At 38.6% G+C, this 16,700-nt stretch overlaps 1 protein-coding gene across 5 annotated transcripts in view; it reads left to right on the plus strand.

The window, feature by feature from the left end:
- The window catches only part of TMEM132B (transmembrane protein 132B), a 529,452-nt gene that overhangs the window by 471,425 nt on the left and 41,327 nt on the right, over nt 1-16,700 (plus strand). Inside the window, exon 1 of one of the 5 annotated variants that reach the window (XM_055239064.2) lies at nt 11,996-12,161. The exons of the other annotated variants lie outside the window; for them this stretch is intronic. The gene's annotated coding sequence lies outside the window, so the exon portion shown is untranslated. Of the gene's footprint in view, nt 1-11,995; nt 12,162-16,700 lie in introns of those variants that run through there. 5 annotated transcript variants of the gene reach the window in all.

Consider the following 16,700-nt stretch of genomic DNA (forward strand, 5'->3'; position numbering starts at 1 on the left):
GCTGAATTTGTTCATTGGTTCTAATGGTTATTAGTGGATTCCGTAGGATTTTCTCTATATATAATAGCATGTCATATGTAGTGAGAGATAATTCACTTTTTCCTTTCCAATCTAGGTACCTTTTATTTCATTTTCTTCCCTAATTTTCTTGGCTAGAACTTCCTATGCAATGTTGAATAGAAGTGGTGAGAGAAGATGTCCTATCTTCTTGCTAATCTTATGGTGGCATAAGATCGTCGTTAGTGACAAACTTTCACTGTTAAGCTTGATGTTAGCTGTGGGCTTTGGTAGATGCCCTTTATCAGAATGAGGAGTTTCTCTTCTATTCCTAGTTTGTTGATAGTTTTTAACATGGACTGGTTGTATATTTTGTCATGTGCTTTTTCTGTGTCCATTGAGTTGATCATGTGTTTTTGTTCTTTGTTGATATGCTCATTTTGCTAATTGATTTTCTGATGTCAAACTAACCCTACATTCCTGGGATACTGGGATAAACCTCATTAGGTTATGGTGTAAAATCTCTTTCTCTCAATCTCTCTCTCTCTCTCTCTCTCTCTGTGTGTGTGTGTGTGTGTGTGTGTATATATGTTTTATTTAACCATTATTGGTTTTATTATATAAACCAATGGCAATGCAATGGGAGGAAAGAATTGCCTTTTCAACAAATGGTAAAAAAAAATAAATATATGAAGCTATATATTGTTGGATTGGTTTTCTATTATTTTCTTGAAGAAAATATTCATAGGATATACAGATCTGGAATTTTCCTTTTATATGACTTCTTTGGTTTTGATGCCAGGATAAAATTGGCCTTACAGAATGATCCAGGAAGATTTCCCTCCTCTGTTATTATTTGGAAGAGTTTGTCAAGGGTTGGTGTTAATTCTTCTTTAAATATTTTGTGGAATTTACTAGTGAAGATATCTAGACCTTGGCTTTTCTTTGTAGGTTTTTCTTCTTATTTTTGACTAATTATCTAATCTGTTTACTTGTCATAGATCTATTCAGACTTTGTATTTCTTTCTCAGTCAGTTTCACCAATTTTTATTTGTCTTTTTAGGGATTTGACCATTTCCTCTTGGGTTACGCAATCTGTTTGCACACAAGTACTCATAACATTTATCTACAACTCGTTTTTATTTCTGTAATGTTAGTCGGAATGTCCCTTCTTTCATTACTGACTTTTATAACTACTTGGGTTTTTTTCTCCCTTTTCCTTGGTGAGTCCAGGTAAAGGTTTATCAATTTTGTTGATATTTTTAAAAAATCAATTTTTGGTTTTGCTGACTTTTTCTCTATTTTTTTCTATGATATATTTCATTAATTCAGCTCTAATGTTTATTTTATCCTTTCTGATGATGCTTTAGGTTTCGTTTGATTTTCTTTTCCACTCTCTTAAGGTGGAGCATTAGGTTATTAATTTGAGAACTTATATTTTTATATAAGCATTAACTACTTATATTCCTACTGTTTCCATCTAAACACTATATTAGCTACATCCCATAATTTTGGTGTATTGTGTCTTCATTTTCATTAACCTCATAATGTTTTCTAATTTCCTTTGTTATTTATTGGCTGACTGGTTATTTAGCAGTGTATTTATTTCAAAATATTTGTTAATTTCTTAAGTTTATTTACATTTTCTAAATTTCTGATTTGTCTATTATGATCTGACAACATTATTTGTATGATTTTAATTCATTTAAATTAACTGTGGCTTGATTTATGGCCTAGAATATGGTCTATAATGGAGCATTTTCCTTGTGCACTTAAGAAGAATATGTATTTTGTTGTTGTTTTGTGGAGTATTTTATAGATATGTTAGGTCAAATTGGTTTATAATGTGGTTTGAGTCTTCTATTTCCATGTTGATCTTCTTTCTAGTTGTCCTACTCATCATGAAAGTTGGGAATTTAAGACTCCCACTAGTATTGTTGAATTTTCTATTTATTCTCTCCGTTCTGTCCATTTTTGCTTCAGAGATTTGGGGCTGTATATTTGTAATTGTTATTTCTTCCTAATATATTGACCACTTTATCATTAAAAAATGTCCCTTTTGATTTTAATTTTTAAAAAAATGACCAATAAGGCCAGGCACGGTGGCTCACGCCTGTAATCCCAGCACTTTGGGAGGCCATGGCAGGTGGATCACAAGGTTAGGAGTTTGAGACGAGCCTGACCAACTTGGTGAAACCCTGCATCTACTAAAAATACAAAAATTAGCTAGGCGTGGTGGTGCATGCCTGTAATCCCACCTACTCAGGAGGCTAAGGCAGGAGAATCGCTTGAACCTGGGAGGTGGAGGTTGCAGTGAGCTGAGATTGCTTGCCACTGCACTCCAGCCTGGGCACCAGATCAAGACTCCATATCAAAAATAAATAAATAATAAAATAAAAATAAAAAAATGACCAATACAATTGTGTGTATTTATTTTGTACAACATGATGTTTTGAAGTGTGTGTGTGTGTGTGTGTATATATACATATATATATATATATATATATATATACTGTTGTCTAGTAACATTAAAAATCCATCTTATGTTTGTATAGCCACTCTGGCTTTCTTATGGTTGCTGTCTGGATGATACATGTCCCTCTATCCTTTTCCTTTCAATCTAATTTATCTTTAAAAATATATTTTTTAATTTTTAATTTTTGTGGGTATATAGTGGGTGTTTATGGGGTACATGAGATACTTTGATATGGGCATACGTGTGTAGTAATCACATCAGAGTAAATGGGATATCCGCAATTGAATTTTTCTTTGAATTCAAAATATTTCTCCTGTAGACAACATAGTTGGATCTTCCATTTTAATCCAGTCTGTTAATCTGCCTATTTGTTGAATTGTTAAATTAGTTAACATGAATGTTATTATTGCTATGTTTGAATTTACATTTTCTACTTTACTCTGTTTTCTACATGTCTCATATCACTTAAATTTTCTAGTGTAACATTTTAGTTTCTTTAATGATATCTTCACTATTTTTGAGTTATTTTCTTAATAGTTGTTAAGGGGTTTACCATATATCTTATCAGATAAACTTCAGATTTTATAACTTAATTCCAGCGAGATACAGAAGCATTAATTTTATATAACTCGTTCCTCTTACCCCTTTTTGTGCTATATTTGTTATAGATATTACATGTCGATATGTTATAAAGACAATGCATTATTATAATTAGACTTTATATAATGTTATGTCTCAGAAGCATAGAGAAGAGGTAGAGCAAGTACATATTTATATAGTTTGTTTATTAACTTCCTCATGTACCATTTCTGGCTTGCTCATTTTATTTGATTCTGTGAATCAAAGTTTCCATTTGATGTCATTTTCTTACTCTCATACAGTTTTACTCCCACCTACATTCTTTTTGCTGTTATTGTTAAATATATTACATTTATTCATGTTATTGGCCCAACAATAATACTGTTTTATATTATTGCTTTTAAAGCAGTTAAGAAAGGAAGAAACAGAAATATACTTTTATACGGTCTCTTATAATTATGTAATTGCTTTTACTGGTACTCTTCTAATTTCAACATTTATTTTAGAAATGTGGGTACATGTGCATATTTTTTACATGGGAATATTTCATGGTGCTGAGATATGGAGTATGGATCCTGTCACCCAGGTAGTGAGAATAGTGCCTGATAGTTTTTTAACCCATCCTCCCACCCTCTACTCTATAGTAGTCCACAGTGTCTGTTCTCTTACTTATGTCCACGTGTGCTCAATGTTTAGTTCCCACTTATAAGTGAGAACATGCAGTGTTTACTTTTCAGTTCTTGTGTTAATTTGCTTAGGATTATGGCCTCCAGCTCCATCCATGTTGCTGCAAAGGACATGATTTCATTCTTTTTCTTATGGCTGCATAGTACTCCATGGTGTATGTATCCCACATTTCTTTATCCTGTCTACCACTGATGGGCACCTGGGTAGATTCCATGTCTTCGCTATTGTGAACAGTACAGCATTGAACATATGAGTTCATGTGTCTTTTTGGTAGAATTATGTATTAAAAATTTGAAAAACAACAAATGCTGGCAAAGCTGTAGAAAAAAGAGAACACTTTTAGTGGGAATGTAAATTAGTCCAGCCCCTGTGGAAAGCAGTCTGAAATTTTCTGAAAGAACTTAAAACAGAGCTACCATTAGACCCAGCAATCCCAGTACTGGATATACACTTTTTAAAAAATGTGGATGCAGAATACTGTCTAGGTAACTTGCTTTCAGTCTGAAGAACCTCCTTTACCATTTCTTGTAAGGTGGGGCTGCTAGCACCTCTTTCTCTTAGTTTCTGTTTATCAAGAATATATTAATTTCCCCTCATTTTTGAAAGATAGTTTTGCTAGTTGTAGGATTCTTGGTTGACAGTTTACTTTTTGAGCCTTTTGAATGTTATCCTGATGTCCTCAGGTTTTATTATTTCTGATGAGAAGTCAGCTGTTAATTTTATTGAGTTTCTCTTATACAAGATGAGTCATTTTTCTTTTGCTGTTTTAAGTATTTTCTCTGTGTCTTTGTCTTTCATAATTTTTACTGTGATGTGTCTGAGTGTGAACCTCTTTGTCTCTATTCTACTTGAAGTCTAAACTTCTTTGATGTGTAGACTAAAATTTTTATTAAATTTGGGAATGTTTTCAATCATTATTTCTTCAAATATTTTTTCTACTTCTTTCTCTTTCTACTCTTCCTAGAATGCTCATCATTCATATATAGATATATATATGATATCTATCTATCTATCTATCTATCTATCTATCTATCTATATCTATGTATGTATGTATGTATCTATCTATCTATATCTATGTATCTATGTATCTATGTATCTATCTATATCTATGTATCTATGTATGTATGTATGTATCTATCTATCTATCTATCTATCTATCTATCTATCTATCTATCTATCTGGATGCTTAATGATGACCACATTTCTCTTAAGCTCTGTTCACTTTTATTGATTCTTTTTTCTCCTTTGTTCCTTGGATTGCATAATCTCTATCAGTCTGTCCTCAATGTTGCTGCTTATTTCTTCTTCCACCTCAAATCTATTTTGAGCGAATCTAGCAAATTTTTCATTTAAATTTTTCTGCTTTTCAACTCTGCAATTTTCATTTGGTGTTTTTTAAAATTTCTTTTTCTGATATTGTCTATTTATTGATACATTGTCATAGTGCCTTCTTTTGCTTCTTTATGCTAATTCTGAACATATTTATGTCTTTAAAGATATTTCTACATTGTTTAAAAATATTTATAATGGCTGCTTTCAAATCTTTGTCAAGTTGAACATCTGTGCCCTCTCATAGGCAGTATCTGGTAACTGTTTTGTTTTTTTACCACTGTGAGTGGTGTAGGGGCCAAGGCTAAACTTCCGCTTTGCCTTCTGAAGACTTGCTGAAAAATCAACTGACAAAAGGCAGATTAATAGGAGAAGAGTCATACACATTTATTAATGTGCAAAAAAGTCATACAAAGAATTCAAAGAAATAGCTTAATGGTTGACAGTTTTTTTTCATTATACTTTAAGTTTTAGGGTACATGTGCACAACGTGCAGGTTTGTTACATATGTATATATGTGCCATGTTGGTGTGCTGCACCCATTAACTTGTCATTTAACATTAGGTATATCTCCTAATGCTATCCCTCCCCCCTCCCCCAACCGCACAACTGGCCCCGGTGTGTGAAGTTCCCCTTCCTGTGTCCGCATGTTCTCATTGTTCAATTCCCACCTATGAGTGAGAACATGCGGTGTTTGGGTTTTTGTCCTTGCGATAGTTTGCTGAGAATGATGGTTTCCAGCTTCATCCATGTCCCTACAAAGGACATGAACTCATTATTTTTTATGGCTGCATAGTATTCCATGGTATATATGATACTTTTATACCATCTCAAGGTTACAGAAAGAATGGAGGCTTGGACCATGGCAAAAGACGTTATAGGAGAGGCAGAAGAGGAAGCCTGGCTGGCAAAGGTGGTCTTGCCATGTAGCTGAAACCCCACAAGGAGCAGCCCTCAGAGAAGAGATAGTAAATGTTTCTTTCAGGCCTCTAAAGTTGTCAGGCTTATTTCCTGATCTGCACAAGGGAGGGTCCTCGGAGAAAGCTTAGCCATATCAATGCAGAGTATCTACAGATGCAAATCTGCTCCACAAAAGACAGCTTTGCAAAGCTACTTCTGTTTTCAGGTCCTCTGAACAGCCATCTAAAGATATATCGAAATATATTTTAAGAATGAAATATTTAGTTTCCTTCAGTGGGTAACACTTTTCTGTTATGAACTTAATTTTGTGTCCCCCCACCCAATTCATGTGTTGCAGCCCTAATGACCAACGTGATGGTTTTTGGAGATGGGGCCTTTGGGAGGTAGTTAAGTTGAGATTAGTCATGAGGATGGGACTCTGTGATGGGATTAGGGCCCTTATAAGAAGAGAAAGACACAGACATCTTTTCTCCATGTGCATTAGGGATGGCCATGTGAGCACACAGTGAGAGAGCTGCTGTCTACAAGCCAGAAAGTGGGCGTCCACTAATAACCAAGTCGGCTAGCATCTTTATCATAGACTTCCCATCTTCCCGAGCCATGAGAAATAAATTTCTGTTGTTTAAACCACCCAGTCTATGGTATTTTGTTGTAACAGACCAAGCTGACTAAGACACCATTTCTTTTCATGTTTGTGATTTTTTATTGTTTTTGAAAGCTTTTACCACTCTGGGTACTGATCTCTATGCCCATGGCTTTTTGTTGTTTGCTTATTTGTTCGTTTAGCAACCTGACTGATAAATTTAATTAAAGTCTATTTCCCTTCCAGTGTGAGCACCTTATGTCACTTCTCAGAAGGCACATCCTTGGGCATGCTGATAGTCACCCTGCTATGACAGTGATTTTAGTAGGGCTCTTTCACTGCCTTTTTTTTTTTTTTTTTTTTGAGACGGAATTTCACTCTTATTGCCCAGGCTGGAGTGCAGTGGTGCCATCTCGGCTCACCACAACCTCCACCTCCCGGGTTCAAGCAATTCTCCTGCCTCAGCCTCCCGAGTAGCTGGGATTACAAGCATGCGCCACCACACTCGGCTAATTTTGTATTTTTAGTAGAGACGGGGTTTCTCCATGTTGGTCAGGCTGGTCTCAAACTCCTGACCTCAGGTGATCTGCCCCCCCCTCGGCCTCCCAAAGTGCTGGGATTACAGGCGTGAGCCACCATGCCCGGCCTTCACTGCCTCTTACATGATATTTCTGTTAAATTGTTCATTTCTGTTGGTATCATACCAAGGTGTTAGGCTCCACTACTTTCCAGCTTATCACTCTGTTGTTTCTAATAATGCCCCGGGGCATAAGTTGTTCCACAGTCTGATACATTAAATTCAGGCCCCTTTGAGGGGTAGTGTTTGAGGTGTCTCTGACGTTTGTCCAGACCCCAGGAGAGCTCTTTATCTGATTCTTTCTGGGAAACTGACTTTGAGTTTATATATTAATAGTTGCTCACCTGCAGCTGCCAGTCCCCTTTTAATTGCTTACTACAAAAAAAAAAAAAAAAATCTGCATTATTTTTGAGAATACCCTTAGGTTTGAACTTCCCTACACTCTGGCCCATAAAGACTGAGTTCCTTTAGGGAGAGCTTGGGAGCTCTTTGTTCTTATGACCTGCCCCTCTTCCTTCTTAAATATCTGAGACATCAGGTGCAGTTGTCCACTTTTCTCTGGGTGACACCTTTATTTTAAAAGCAGGGTGCTGGCTGGGGACAGTAGCCTCTGGTATTCTCAGCCTGCCTCTCCCAAGTTGGAACTTATGGCCTGTGAGTGAGCTGAGGTGAGGGTGATTTGGCCGTAGTAGTCTCAGCTTGCCATGCATGGAGTGGGGCATCTGACCTGCAAGTAGGGCTGGGTGGAGGAAGGGAGCCTGTTCTCGCTCAGTCACACTGACCTGGTATTTAGACTCTGCCACGTGGAGCTAGAGTGGAGATGAGGAATGTTGGTAGCCTGCCTCTCCTTGGGAAATAACATAGCTATACCTGGCGTATGGGGGTAGTAAGAGCCCCATCTTTGACCACATCTGTCTGAAATAGAGATTCTGTTATTCTTAGCTGAGTAGTGTGGAAGAAGGAAGTGGGTTCTGGCTCATGTACCACTTGCTCTTCTTTCTGAGATTTCAGAGATTTTCTTAAATCGATGACTCCTTATTTGATGTCTGCCCTTAGGATGGTTTCCATTTAAATGGTTAAACCAGTATCCTTTAAATGTTTTTTTTTTTTTTTAAAGAATACAAATTTTCTCTAGTTATGATTGTTTTGGTGGAGAGTGGGTCCACAAAGGTCCTTATGGAGCCAAGTCATCTCTAAAGTCAGCACTTCAGAATGTTATGTTAATAATGTTATAGGTGGTATGTAAATATCATACAAATCTTAAAGGTAGTATGCAATTGACTCCAGTTTGGTAACCAATGAAGTAACATACTTGAAGTACCCTAAACTGTCAAATTTATCAATATTAGTTATTATTTTTAAATTTTTGGTAATTTCTGGGATTACTGAAATATATAAGGAAGTAAGACAGTTGGAAGTGCAGTGCTAGGCAGCAAGCATTCTGCCCCTGACTGACCTTGAAAATTTGGTAGTGGTAGAGGCAGTGGGAAGTGAGTTTTTGATTGAGTTATCTCTGCAAAGGTATCAAATGGCTATGTTTATGTTGCCCCAATGATTTTCTTCTGGCTGTTTTTGAAACAGCTAAATGTGTACTTGCTGGATAAAGGGAGCAGCACTTGGATCAGCACTCAGAATCTCTGTACACAAAAATCCAGGCAAAGAGTCAGCACCTGGCTTCCCAAGAAGCTCTGCTCATCTGTGTTCTGCAGGCTATTCTGGGCCTTCAAAGTGCCCTGGACCACCTGCCTGCTGTAGCATTTATTTATATTTATTTATTTATTTGTTGAGACAGAGTCTCACTCTGTCACCCAGGCTGGCATGCAGTGACACGATCTTGGCTCATTGCAACTTCTGTCTCCCGGGTTCAAGCAATTCTCCTGCCTCAGCCTCCCAAGTAACAGGGATTACAGATGTTCGCCACCATGCCTGGCTAATTTTTATACTTTCAGTAGAGACAGGGTTTCACCATGTTAGCCCTGCTGGTCTTGAACTCCTGACCTCAGGTGATCCACCCACCTTAGCCTTCCAAAGTGCTGGGATTACAGGCATGAGCCACCACACCAGGCCCTGCTGTGGCATTTAACTGGGCATGTGGTCTCTGTGGCAGACAGGATTTATAGTCTATTCTGAAGAGCCTGACCACAGGCTGCTGGACAGAGGGATCCATGTCCTTAAAAATACACAATTATTAGAATATTATAAGCATTGCATCTTCCTGCAAGACAAGAGAGAGTCAGGTGACTCATCCCATTTTGTGAAAGGAAAGGGAGGCTCCTGTGGCCATAAATCTGTTTTGAAACAAGCACCCTCTGTATGAGGAGTTGCCAACAGTGATTTAGGGAAGACAATTGAGCATCAGACTCTTCAACTGAGTTATAATATTGATCTTGAGTGAGTAGGAGTGCTGTCATTCTGGGACTTCTGTTTAGTCATCAATAAGATGGGTATCTTAATGGCATCTTCAAATGAGATTTATAAATCATACTTGCGATGTGTCAGCAGAGCCTTTCAATTGTGCCTACTGTGTGCTTTCAGGAAATACATCTCTTACTTCAGCATTTCTTCAAACACAGCACATGTGCCACTGGGGGTGTATCAAATGAGGCTTGGTGGCACATAGACATACCTTTCAAGATTTTTAATATCTATACATTTATTTTAATGTACTTTAGAAAATAATGTCATTATCACAAAGAATTACAGATATATTCTTGTTTGGGACAAAGCTGAGTAGGCAGAGCTGAACTGGCCTTTCCCAAACTGTGTGAATTTGAAGGACAGTGGCCAGTCATGCCTATGAAAATTATAAGTATTTAGCAAGTGAGCCTCCTTCCACAAGTTAATGGAAGGATGGAGAAATCAGATGTTATAGATCACCAATAAAATATCCCATATTATCACTTCAAATCAGCTTAATGTGCTGTCTTTCTCCAGTGATAAAACAAACTAGTTTAAGATCTGAAGACATGACAAAAGCTATGAGAGTCCCACACTGTAATAGTCTGTTCTCACACTGCTAATACATATATACCTGAGACTGGGTAATTTATAAAGGAAAGAGTTTTAATTGACACACAGTTCATCATGGCTTGGGAGGCCTCAGGAAACTTACAATAATGGTAGAAGGGGAAGCAAACAAATCCTTCTTCACATGGCAGCAGGAAGGAGAAGTGCCAAGCAAAAAGGGAAAAAGCCCCTTATAAAACCATCAGATCTTGTGAGAACTCACTTACTGTCACAAGAATAGCAGCATGGGAGTAACTGCCCCAGTGATTCCATTGCCTCCCGTGACATGGGATTATGGGAGTCCTTCCAATGACACGTGGGGATTATGGGAACTACAATTCAAGATGAGATTTGGCTGGGGACACAGCCAAACCATATCACACAGACAATTGAACTTCGGGAGACTTGGACCAAGATATGCCATTGATTCAAACCTCATAAGAAGTTAAATCACCATTAATAAATAAATTCCATTAATCCATAAATACATTTTGAGTCCGTTGTGGTGCCAGGTATGCCAGAGACCCATAGATAATTAAGACCTGATTTATGACCTTGAATGGGTCACATTTGTAAATCCTCCTGTAAACATGGGTAAAATGTAAAAGTAAAATGGGGGCACACAAGTGTTATGATTGGAGAGACAGGGAAGACTTTATGGAGAAGGTGATGTTCGAGCTGTGTCTTGAGGGGTGCATAGGAGGCAAACAAGAATGATGAGGGCATTTCAGACAGAGAAGAACATAAGAGCAAGAATTATAAAAGCAAGGTGAATGTAAGGAATGATGATCTCTTTGAGTAGAGGGAAGGGGGAGTTTGAGTGTTAGGTGCATGTTGGTGGGAGGATGGGAGTAGGGCATGAGGTTAGAAAGATGGAGATTTGAAGACCATCAAAACTCTGCTAAGGTATGTGGACCAAATTTATGGATCACAGTGGCAAATATAAGACATGCATGTGGTAAGACACTGCTCCCTAGCATGTGGCCATAGTAGACATCATTAATCAATCCCAGCACTCCTTCATGCTGGGGCCCAGATTCCTTCTCAAGCAGAACTCCCTTGAGTAACAACTATGAATTGATTTACATTGGCCAGCAAGATGAACCTATTTCCTATTTCTGGTAGACTCTGTGGGGAACCGGCAAAAGTTTTTAATAAGGAATGGAGAGCATGAAGTGTGATATACTTTCCTACCTTTCCTCTGGCATCATACTATATGTATCAGGGTGATGTGATCATAAAATGATAGGCCTTGAGACAAATATATCCCAAAGACATGCTCTATTTGTCTAGAAAAGTACTTTAAAACTATACATAACTTTAGATGCCAATATTGTATCACTAAGAATCTAGATTTCCCATTTCTCTGGAAAAATCAGAAGCTCTCTGAACACAGTCCTTGCATTCCCATATGGCAGCAGTGGGCTCAGCTGAGGTCCCTTTCAGTAGGGCTTGGGGTGTGCTCTCTGTAGTCCCATGTCCCTGTCATTCACAGCAGACCCACCTTGCTCATTTAGGTCACCTTCCTGTTCTTGACAGGGATTTGGTTGTTGAGTTAGCTCCCAACAGCACCTCCTTAAAGCTCCATCCCAGGCCAATTGTGCTGAAAAATATGGCTTAATTACATGTTTAAACTGAATTCTATTAGAAATATGTTAGATAAGATTAGCTGCATTAGATAAGTTACACTAGAATAGTATGTTAGATGTGATTATCTTAATTTATTGCTAATGTAAATCGAGGGTTTCACAAAGCAGAGTCTTTTAAAGTAGGAATCACAATAAGTCACCATGGGAGCCAGGTCTGAGGCCACACAGAACTAGAACTTTCATAGCCAGGATTCCAACCAGCCTTTCCTGTGCTGGAAAGGACTCACAGTCAAGAAAGGTGTAGATCCTACAGACTGCGTGGAGGCCATGCTTTCACATCAAGCCTTCCTCAGTGACTCGCTCAGCCTGACTGTTCTTATTTGCTGGGTGTCTCTCTGGAAATCTCCACTTTGAGCGTGAGTTTGGGTGTCCAGCCTTCTCTTGGCAGCACTGAACAGATCTTAACCTCTGCCATGTCTTTTCAGTTTGGGCCTTTCTAGAAACCTTTTTCCTGCTCTCATTCTGGAGCAAGTGGTGGGGAGGACATCATTTGTATTTACTTTTCCCTTTTCTCAAAGTCTCAGAGACAAAAATGCTCAGCTAACAAGTTTTATACCTTGAGTTCACAATTCACAGCATTCATTTTATAAACATTTCTTTTCTAAAATAAATTTTTATAATTTCAAAACAAGTTTAGAAAACACAAGCTCTGCAATTCTCTCTTTCTCCCCTGAGAATATGCTTATCCTGCCAAAATGTTTATCTTTTCTTTGACTAATTTATGTGCAGACCCTCAACACCTAAGCTTGTGGCTTGAGCACCTGTGCCAATGGCACCTAATTAACAGCACTTTTCTCCAGTAGGTTCCAGGGAGTGCAGTCAGAACTGGGGCTGGGCAGCATGACATGCTGGGGTTTCACCAGATCATCAACCCCCAATCCCTTCTCCAGCACCGTTTGATGAATAAGAAGTGCTTAGATGTTTTCCTAGGCTTGCAAATGTTGGTGGTGCTTTTTAAATCTCCCTATACCATGAAATAAATGCCAAAATGAAAACATCCTACAGATAAACATACGCTAAACTTTGTAGTCAAATCATAATCTTGGGCCTGCATTGCTTGTATAGTCTTGATAAGGGGCAACATTTTGGTAATACCTGACTATAAAGGTAGAATCAAACCTTGTTCCGTATGGTTTGGACAGGGCTTTTTCTCCTTGGGTAAGAATATTTTGTTGTCTTCATAGGGGAGTCCTACCAAGCAGATTCCAGAGATTGTCTGTGCTCTATGCTGGTGCCATCTAATAGGGAGTGAGATAAGGTCAGGTTGTGGGGGTCATTGAGGCCTGTTGGAACAGAGATGTCCTGGGAATCTCAAATTAAGATGAGTATGAGCCCCTTCTTGTAGTTGGGTTGGGCTGAACACAGCCACTGAGTCCTGGCGTCTTATAAGCACTGTGCAAATCCTACTGTCCTACTAATCATTGTATTTTACAATATTTTGCACATGAGTCTGTCTCCTTCACTTAGTTGGGCTTCCTGCAGAGCATCGCCTCTCTGATTCACTTTGTGTCCCCAGAGTCCTGCCCAGAGCCCACCACATAACATAGCTGGCCCCAAGGCAGGTCTGAATTTTAACCTCACATTCAGTGTGAACTCTGTACCTTTAAGACAGATGTCCTCTCTGGGCTACATCTCCACTAAGTGGGCACAGATCAGACCTCTGAGTTCTCATTCAGTGCCAAGATGTTAAGATTCTGTGATGGAAGTGTGTTGAATGAGATGGGAAGAGAAAGCAGTGCAGTGATCCCCATTCTGCCCACCCTGCCCCAAGGCCCACACTGGCTGGGAGGCCTGGACATTCAGTCAGTTACAGGCTGAACACTGAGCAAACCAACAGAGAGAGATGAAGAAATGGCACGTCCCAGCCAAGGTCCAATCATGGAGGCCAGATGGACCTGTGTGAGATGAATTAATAAAAAGAAATGTAGCCAAGTGCAAAGCATCATGATCTGAGCTTGGAGGGCTGAGCTAGGGAGATCTTTTGGAATTGGGGCTGAGAGTGACTTCCAGTGCTGGTGAGGGGCAGAGAGGGGCTCCCAGGACCTGCCAGTTGTCAGCTGTATGATCCTGGACAGCCCACTTCATCTCATTTACTCTGCACCATTCTTGCATGTCTACAATGTTCCAGGCCCCATCCATGATCTTGGGGTGCAGAAAATCAAATAAGGAAACAACCTTGTCTTCAAAGGACTTATATCACCATCCAGTAAGGGCAGAGAAGTGTTAACAGGTTAGGTCTTAGCGTGAGAAGATACAAAGGTGACTGGGGATTCCTCAAGCCCCAAGATTCATGGACTTATTGTCCTCGAGCTCACTGTGATAATTATTTGACTTTGCATATTCATTTCTAAAATAATCTTTCAAAACATATCATCCTATACCATGGACAGTAGACTCAAAAATTGCTACTCAAATTTACTTATGATGCTTGCGCTTGTGTTCATGATCTTACTAGAGGCCAGTGTTTGTGTGCGGTCCTTTTTGTCTTCAGCCATATCTGGTCAGAACAATGTTTTCCAGAGTTACTTAGGTCAGTGCCTTTCTCCCCTACCCGCTTCAGTGAGATCCTCCAAACATCGTAGTTGATGTTTCGATGAATATGTACAGAGTAAAATTTGCTTTTTGTGTAGAACTCTATGCAGTTCTATGGGTTTTGACGCATAGTCATATATTCACTACCGCGGTAACCCGAAGAACAGTTCTGTCACACCCTCACCAAATTCTGTTATGCTGTCCCTTTTAGTTACCATCACTCTTACCTCTCTCAACCACTGATTCATTTTGTGTTCTTACAGTTTGGTTTCTTCCAGGACAGGACATAAGTGGAATAATATAATATGCAGTCCTTTGGATTTGACTTCTTTTTTTTTTTTTGAGATGGAGTCTCCCTCTGTCGCCTAGGCTGGAGTCCAGTGGCTCAATCTTGGCTCACTGCGAGCTCCACCTCCCGGGTTCACGCCATTCTCCTGCCTCATCTCCCTGAGTAGCTGGGACTACAGGCGCCCGCCACCACACCTGGCTAATTTTTTTTTTATTTTTAGTAGAGACGGCGTTTCACCGTGTTAGCCAGGATGGTCTCGATCTCCCGACCTCGTGATCCACCCACCTCGGCCTCTCCAAGTGCTGGGATTACAGGCGTGAGCCACTGCACCCGGCCGGATTTGACCTCTTTCCCTAAAAAATGCATTGAAAGTTTATCCATGTTATTGTGTGAATTGATAGTGGGTTTCTTTTTATTGCTGTGTAGGATTCCATTGTATGGATTTGCCACTGTTTATCTATTTGCCTGTTGAAGGACATCTGGCTGTTTCTAATTTTTGACACTTCTGAACACATCTGCTATAAACATTCACATAAAAATGTTTGTGCAAACATGTTCTCAGTTCACCTAGGTGTGGGATTAATGGATCATATAGTAAAGTGAATGTTTAACTTTATAATAAATTGCCAGACTGTTTTCAAAGGTAGTTGTACAGCTTTTCATTTCTACCAAAAATGAATGAGAATTCCTGTTGCTGTTCCACACTCTCAACAACATATGGTATTGAAATATTTTTCTTTTGCCATTCTAATGAGTTTGTAGTGTTATCTGTTAGTGGTTTTAATTGGTATTTCCCTGATAATTCTTGCTGTTATGCATTTTTTTCTGTGCTTATTTGCTATCTGTAAATCCTCTTCCTTAATGAAAGTTTTCAAGTCTTTTGCCAGTAAAATATGGTTGTGTTATTTTGGTATATTTTATTTTTACTTTTGTTACTAATATTAACACACAATGCATTGTTACTGGTTTTGCTTTAGATAATTAGCTATTTTTTCAGAACAATTATAACTCTGAAAAAATGAATTTTATTCTTCCTTAAATTATTCCATTCTTAAGTGTAGATCTAGATTTCCAACTGACACCTTCTTTTTTTCTGCCTGAAGGACTTTCTTTAATATGTCTTATCTATTCCTTTTGGTTTTCACCAGTTTAAGTATTACATGCCTAGGTGTTTGTTTCCATTCATCTGTTGATGGACACTGAGGTTGCTTCCAAGTCTCGGCTACTGTGAACAGTGCTGCAACAAACATGGGAGTGCAGATATCTCTTCAATATACTGATTTCCTTTCCTTTGGGAATATACCTAGCAGTGGGATTGCTGGATCATATGGTAGCTCAATTCTTAGGTTTTTGAGGGACTCCCAAGCTTTCCTCCGTAGTGTTTGTACTAAGGTAGTTAGGAATTCTCTTAAGCTTTTGTCTAAAAAAATTATTTCACCTTCATTTTTGATAGATTTTTTTTGGCTGGGTATAGAACCTTAGGGCAATAGTTATTTATTTTGGAATCTTCATGATGCCATCCTATTGTCTTATCGCTTGCCTGATTTCCAACAAGAAGTCTGCTGTGATTATTATCCATCTTCTTCTGTAGCTAATGTCTTATTTCTCTGGCTCCCTACAGGATTTTCTTTTTGCTTTTGGTTTTCAGCAGTTTGCATACCACATGTCTAGGTGTTTGTTTTGTTTGTAATTGTCCTCTTTGGTTTCACGTGACCTTCTTTGGATCTGTGGTTGGGTGACTGCCAGTAATTCTGGAAAAATCTTGGTTATTTAGTTTTTTTGAGCCCTGTTTTATCTCTCTTTTTGAGATTCCAATTACGTGTACATTAGACCATTTGACCCTCTCACAGCTCTTGGATGCCCTTTTCCTTTTCTTTGTCACTCTTATTCCCTTTGTGTTTCAGTTGGGGTAATTCCTATCGATTACCTTCAAATTCACTGCTTCTTTCCTTGGCTCTGCCTGGTCTACTGATGAGTTAATCAAGACATCAAGATCTTTGCTACTATGCGTTTTTATTTCTAGAATTTCCATTTTATTATTTCTTACTGTTTTAACCTCTTCTGAAATTACCCA

The sequence above is a fragment of the Symphalangus syndactylus genome, chromosome 13 (genome assembly GCF_028878055.3).
Source record: "Symphalangus syndactylus isolate Jambi chromosome 13, NHGRI_mSymSyn1-v2.1_pri, whole genome shotgun sequence".
NCBI lineage: Eukaryota > Metazoa > Chordata > Mammalia > Primates > Hylobatidae > Symphalangus > Symphalangus syndactylus.